The sequence below is a fragment of the Trichechus manatus genome, unplaced genomic scaffold (genome assembly GCF_000243295.1).
Source record: "Trichechus manatus latirostris isolate Lorelei unplaced genomic scaffold, TriManLat1.0 scaffold00203, whole genome shotgun sequence".
In the NCBI taxonomy this organism is placed as follows: Eukaryota; Metazoa; Chordata; class Mammalia; order Sirenia; family Trichechidae; genus Trichechus; species Trichechus manatus.
The window spans coordinates 2,548,938-2,556,403 of NW_004444139.1; the positions used below are offsets into that span (position 1 = coordinate 2,548,938).

Consider the following 7,466-nt stretch of genomic DNA (forward strand, 5'->3'; position numbering starts at 1 on the left):
GGCATTGTGTGCATGGGGACAGTGGAGGTGAAAGGGGTATTTGCCAGGCAGCCTAGAGTCTGGTGAGCAGGTATTTGGTAAGCCACTCTTCAGAGGGAAGGTGGCTGGAAAAACCTGTCCAGGGACATCACTGGGATGAGCTCCTGTGCACTGTGGTTTTTGCCCCAAGAGCAAAGCTGTCCTCTCCTTTAATTCTATCATTACAGAAAAACAGCCAAGATGGAATTGGATTTACCCCCTCCAGGTAAAGAGTGACCCTTTCCTGGACATACTGCATATAAACAAGTTACCTCCTAGGAAACATTAAGTGTACCAAACACTGTGGAACATTGTGAAAGGAAAGAGGAAAGAGGATACCATTTATTGAGTGCAAAGAAATACCAGGCATGGGGTAAGACTCTTTGTACATCTTATCTCACTTATTTCTCAAAAGAACCCTTTAGGCGAATGTTCTTGTCTCCACTTTATAGATCAGGAAACTGAGGCTCAGATAATTAAATATTCCTCACCAAATCAATAGCTAGTGGGCAGTAGATCAGAACTTCTGACTGCAAAGCCCTTGTTCTTTCCACTTTATCATATTGCTTGCCTGTTTATTTACATTTTCTAGTTGTTTCTTGCAAGTATTTGTTTTTTAATATCTCCTATTCTAATGGTTTGGGTTCATTCAGGAGCAGAGGTAAGGATTCGAATTTAGAAGGAGCAGGAAAGACTGGCAAGTAGTGGAGGTGATACAGAAGAGAAGGTGCCCGTGAAGAATGTGTTACTTAGCTAGCTACCACTGCAGGTGGCTGGAGCTAGTGCCACAGAAACGCTGGGCAATCAAGCAAGAGAGAAACTTCAGAATTATCCTTTGTGAAGGGGGAAGGAGCTGGGGTATTTATTCACCATCTCCTGTCAATCACTAGCTACTGGGGATGGGGGTTAATTTCCTGGCACTTTTGGTTTGCTATGCGGATAAGCGGAGCAACCTTCCATAGATCCAGAAAAGTCTTCAGGCATAGAGATGAAGACACTGGCAGTTGGAAGCCATTCAGATCGCCTACAATTATGTCACCCTGAAGACTAAGGTGTGCTTGACCCAAGCCATGGTGTTTTCAATCACCTCATATGCATGGGAAGGCTGGATGATGATTAAAGAAAACTAAAGAAGAATTGACACCTTTGAATTGTGGTGTTGGAGAAGCATATTGAATATACCAAGGACTGCCAAAAGAACAAACAAATCTGTCTTGTAAGAAATACAATCAGAATGCTCCTTAGAAGCAAGGATGGCGAGACTACGTCTCACATACTTTGGACATGTTATTAGGAGGGATCTGTCCCTGGAGAAGGACATCATACTTGGTAAAGTAGAGGGTCAGCAAAAAAGAAGAAGACTCTCAACAAGTTGGATTGACACAGTGGCTGCAACAATGGGCTCAAGCATAACAATGGTTGTGAGGATGGCGCAGAACCGGGTAGTGTTTTGTTCTGTTGTACGTAAGGTCACTATGAGTTGGAACCGACTTGACGGCACCTAACAACAACACAATTATGGTGGTTGTGAAGGAAGTGAGCAGAGCACTGACAGCACCTGTGACTCCCCCTCATAACCACAGTTCCTGGGTTCTAGTCCAATTTTGTCACTAACTGTTTGACTTTGGATAGGTCACGTAACCCCTGTGTTTCAGTGTCCTCAAAAGAAAAATGGAAAATTAATAATTTCACCTCTCTGGGATTCCCTAGGTGGCACAAATGGTTAAGCAATTGACTACTAGCCAAAAGGTTGGCAGTTTGAACCCACCCAGAGGCACCTCAGAAGAGAGACCTGGTTATCTGCTTCAAAAAGTCACAGCCTTGAAAACCCTGCAGAGCAGTTCTATTCTGCACACATGGGGTCACTTTGAGTTAGAATTGACTGGAAGGCAACTAACAACGCATAACAAAGTAGAACATAAACTCCTTGAGACAGGGACTATGCTATGGATCTTGTTCAGTTGCACACTTCATCGTACTTGCCTCTCCTGACAATCACTTTAACCAAGGGCTTCAGGGGATTTGGAACATGCAGAAATTTTGTCTTTCCTTAAGATAAAATCCATGTGACTAGGATGTCCCTTGATGTTCAACACGGCTCCAGAAGCAGCTGGAGCAGATGGTACTCGAGTCATCTGAGAGATAGGGAAGCAAGAACACGAAGCTCTATATGCGTACATACACAAAACCCAGTGGCTGTCAAGTTGACTCCAATTCATGGCAACCCGTGTGTGTCAGAGTAGAACTGTGCTCCATAAAGTTTTCAACAGCTGATTTTTCCTAAGTTGATCACCAGGATTTTCTTCAGAAGCACCTCTAGATGGACTCGAACTTCCAACCTTTTAGTTAGTGGCTGAGTGCGTTAACCATTTGCACTACCCAGGGTCTCCCTGTATGTACTAAAAACAAAAACAAAAAAACCCCACTGCTATCAAACCAGTTACGACTCATAGTGACCCCATAGGGTTTCCAAGGCTGTAAATCTCTACAGAAGCAGACTGCCATATCTTTCTCCTGCGGAGCTGTTGGTGGTTTTGAACCACCACCAACCTTTCTGTTAGCAGTCAAGTGCCTTAACCACCGCACCACCAGGGCTTCTTATGCACTAGGTGCTTAGAAATGCTTAGGACACGCAGCTGATATTTTGGCTGTGTGACAGGTGCTGCATGGCAGTGATATCCTATGTACATGTAACTTTGAGTAGAAGCACATTCTAAAATGTCACCCACAGCCATTAGGTATGCAGAAGTTCTCGTTGGTATGGGCCATTAACTACCATTTATGAACTGGTCTAAATGCTATGAATGGTGCACCCAAGGATGTCCTTGGCTCAGGCATCAGTAAATTATCCTGCACAGTAGTTCGCTCTATGTTATAGTACCTGGTTTGAAGGTGGGCTAATTATCACTCAGTCAGTAGGCATGTCCTTTCCATATTCATGGAGCTTCCACTTCTTGGTTGTCTGCCACACTTCCAGGTACTTTCTGAAGTAGTCTCTGACTTTTTTCCTGACTTTTCCAAAAGAATCACCATGTTTATAAATAATCTCCAAAAGAGACTCTTTGGATATAAAGTTAGTTTTGAGAAGAGAAAGGTTGTGGTTAATGCTTGGGACTTCTGAATAGGGAGCTTGGTAAAACTATTCCAAACTTTTGAGTCTTTCATCCCTCTTTACCATACTTCCCATTTTGTACTCTGATTGTATCACAAGAGCACATGGTTTATAACTTTTGCTCTTTTTCACTCTATTCTCTCTCTTTCCTCCTATTCTCTCCAGCCTCCTTCCAAAAAGAGTGTGAGATGGTGCATGCAGTCTCTTTCTCTCTCTCATCCCAACTATATAAAAAAAGAGGAAGAAATTGAGGTCATGGGAAAATGAGAGTCTACAAATAAGACAATAAGATAAAGCCAGGATAAGTTGGCTATCCAGACCCTGGTCTTAGCTTTTGGAGCAAGCATTAGAAGTAGATGCAGATTTGGTTTTGAAGTTCCTAGCAGCCAAGAAACACTATCCAAAAACCTCACAGTGCCATTAAATAAATAAAATCCGATTTACCTGAGTCCTCAGAGGCACTGGCCCCTTGGCAGCCTGGAGGTCCTGTTGCTGCTGCTGGCCTCTCTGTAGAAGTACTGTTATTACTGAACATTGGCCCACTTGCAACACCAGGGAAGCTCAGCCACCAGTATGCCCAAGTAGAAACTTATTATGTTTGGACATGGGGAGGGTGCTTGGAATAAGGAGAATCGCTTTTGTAGCTGGGTGGACCAGAAAGTTAACCTCGAAGGAATGGAGGAAGCTCAGAACTGTGGGAAGCAACTCAAGGAGCTAAACATGGAGTTTTGACCTTGTATTCATGTCGATCCTGAATCAGTCCATCCACATGGCTGGCTGATCCTGGAGAAGCTGGGGCAGGAATGAGTTCCCATGGAAAGCTCCTGGCGTCTAAACGAGCATCACTACCGAGACTTGATTGGTCTCAATAGGGAGAAAATGGCTTTGAATCAAGGCGAAGAACAGGTGAGGCTCTGGAGAAGAAGACACAATGTGACCCCACCTCCCATCAAGGAGTGTCATCCATACTATCAGGAGATTTACAATGACTGGAGGTATAAAGTGTGCTACTTGCCTGTGGATCAGCTGCCACGATCCGAAAGCTTAAAGGATCTTCTGGAGAGATTCCTTCCCTAATGAAATGAAAGGATTGCTCTGAAAGTATTAAGTGGCAAAACCATTCTGATATCTGCTCATGGAAATAGCCGCAGGGCACTCCTGAAGCACCTGGAAGGTATCTCGGATGAAGACATTATCAACATCACTCTCCCGACTGGTGTCCCCATTCTCCTGGAACTGGATGAAAACCTGCATGCCGTCAGACCTCACCAGTTCCTGGACAAACAGGAGGTGATCCAAGCAGCCATTAAGAATGTAGAAGATTAAGGAAAAGTGAAATGAGCTGAAAAGTAAAGTCTTTGCCGACCTTGGGATAGGTGCAAAAACAGTGGCATGTAGTATGATGTGGGTGCTGATCTCTCTCCCCATCTCTCTCTCTGTCTATCTATCTCCTCTCTCTCATGAATTTGCATTTTCCAGAGCTAGAATGTAGGGTAGAGTTTGTACAGGTATCTTATCTTTGTCTAGATAATGGCTTTAGGATGTCTCAGTGCTTACGTCATAAGACTTAAGAGTTAGCAGTATGCAAGCCCTGTTTGAATTAGTTACCAGCCTAGTAACCAGTGGGCCTTGATCAAGGTCCTAAAGTTTCTGAGACGGGAGAGTAATAAGTGGAGGTGAAGTTCAAGGGTTACATCATTCAATAAATCACCATTATTGAGTCACCATTGCTAGGCACTATTCCAAGCCTGAGGTCATGGCAGTAAACATTCTTAAAGTTTGCATTGCTGTTCACTCAATTTTTTACGTAGTTCACTTCACCTTTATATTTACTAAGACTTTCTGGGATGATGGTAAAGGATATTAGTTAATTCACTATACTAAAATATTTATTACTAGTCTTTTCCTCTAGGAAAAGAAATGCTTTGATAGTTAAGCTCAGAGGCCCATTGAATGGAAATGTCACAGGTGGGTTCCTCTAAGCAAATGATGACAATGACAACAGCAGAAAGGTCCTTTAACTTGTCTCTAGTTCAGGGACATCCTTGTTTGGCATTTGATAGAATTCCTCTTGGACACTAGAATTAGCAGCACATAGACAACCATAGCTGTTTGTGCTCTTGTTATCTTTTGCTTTAATCTTTGGATCCTTAAAATTGGTTTAGAAATAAGGTTCTGTGACCGAAAATGAAACCCCCAAAATGTCTCGATACGTTTCATAAATGAAGATCTCTGAGCTAGTCTTCGACTCGTATCTTCCTTAACGCTGTAAGAGTCATGTTTATTTTCAACACATAAACTTCTAAAACCCGTGAGAAAAAAAATCCGATTACTTAACGGGATCTCAGGTTTTCCTGTGGGGTTGCTGTGAACTGGAATCGACTTGGTGGCACACAACAACAACAAATGGCATTTCAAAAAGACGCAGAATATCACAACTTTCTTGACCAAAGTCGGTTTGTGCCCAGGAGCTGTTCTTTGGTTTGTAGCCACCACATGTTTGTTTTGGGGTGAGGGCAGAGTGGGGTGGTGTCTAGGAAGCCAAGACTCCATGAAGAAGTGTGGGTTCCCAAGCTGTGTCTGGTGGTCCTGCGTGGTCCAAACTGAAAGTAAATCTTGGAGACCACCTCCTGGTCCAGACCACTTTGGATGTTTGAGGAGATGCAGTCTGCAGGGACCCCTTAGAAAGCACACTCACCAAGCTGGGCATGAGATCTTTCTTGGCTAACCATAGACTCCCCCTGGTCTTCTCCTCCCGTCTTGGTTTCCTAAGACTCTTTATTCATATACTTACTCCATGCTTCGTTCTACAAAGGCTTGAAGGCAATTTAAAACATGAATGCCTAAAACAAAATCATGACAACTCTAAGGATAAAGATTTAGGTGCAAGGAAAATAAGAATAAGCAACATATGTTGAGATTGGAGACAGGGAGGAAGAGAGCTTGTATCAGGGCTGGAGTGGTTTTTTTCAACGAGCCTGACGTTGGACTCCGAGCTCCCTGGAAACTAAGATGAAGAAGAAGGCAGGAAGGAAAGGACAGCTAGGTGTTGTGTTATGTGTTTTAAACGCATGAGCTCATTAATCTTCATAACAGTCCAACAAAGTAGGTCTCCTTACATCCATTTTATAGACGAAAGACTCCAGTCTTAGAGAGTTTAAGAAACTTGTCCAAGGTCACACAGCTGGTAAGTGGCAGAGAGGGCATTTGAACGCAGTTCTGTTTGGTTCTGTATTCTATACTCTTCACCACTGGCCTTCACATGTCTGAGGAAAAGGGGGCCAGCAGAAAGCAATGTTGGTGTCCTTCTATGCTCTTCCTGGTCTGGGGAATGTCTACTGCTCCTGCATTTTCAGATGGCACCTCCAGGACAAACCCAAGCCTCACAGTTGCTGGCACACAACAGCTCTCCATGACTGGTTGTTGCTAGCTGCTGTTGAGTCAGCTCTGACTCATGGTGACACCAAGTACAACAGAACAAAACGCTGACTGGTTCTGTGTCATCTTCACAATCACAGGCAAGTTTGAGTTCATCATTGCGGCTACTGTGCCAATCCCTCTCACGGAGGGTCCCCCACGCCCTCACTACCCTTCCACTTCACCAAGCATGATGTCCTCCTCCAGTGATTGACCTCTTCTGATGACTTGTCCAAAACCAGCAAGTTGCACAGTGTTCTGTTGTGATCCATAAGGTTTTCATTGGCTAATTTTTGGAAGTAGATGGCCAGCCCTTTCTTCTTAGTCTTGTTTTAGTCTGGAAACTCTGCTGAAACCTGTTCACCATGGGTGACTCTGCTGGTATTTAAAATACCTGTGGCATAGCTTCCAGCATCACAGCAATACACACACACCACAGTGTGACAAACTGACAGATGGGTGGTGGCAATGATTGGTAGCCATGGAGAAATCAGTGCTGCTAATGTACCCATGGAGAAAGGCTAGTAGAAACCTTCCTTCTCCTCACCTCCTCCTGAGCTTCCAAGTTCCCTTTGTGACACTCATGGGACCTACTGAGGCTAGTGCTTTTGCTTTTCATAATCCCAGTTCCCCAGGGGGGGATTCTGAGTTTTTCTGGAGGAGTGGATGATGTCACTAGGGGTTGTCCTGCAGGGACAAGTGCATTTGGATGGAAATCCATTTGCTTAGTAAATTGACTAGTAGAAGTAGTAAACCCAAAACAAAATCTGTATCAGTCTCACTGTGTGTGTGTGTGTGTGTGTGCATATGTGTGTGTGCCCATACACACAATGAAAAGAGTTAACTCTTTCTTTGAGCAGGAGAAAGCTTTAGCCAAGTGAGGATACCCTGGGTCAGAGTATGTCAAAAGGGGTATCCG

The 7,466-nt window shown here is 43.9% G+C and overlaps 1 pseudogene; it reads left to right on the forward strand.

Annotated features, from left to right (window-relative positions):
- Window positions 1-3,682: 3,682 nt before the first annotated feature.
- On the forward strand, window positions 3,683-4,483 carry LOC101341871 (bisphosphoglycerate mutase pseudogene; annotated as a pseudogene).
- The last annotated feature ends 2,983 nt before the right edge of the window (window positions 4,484-7,466 follow it).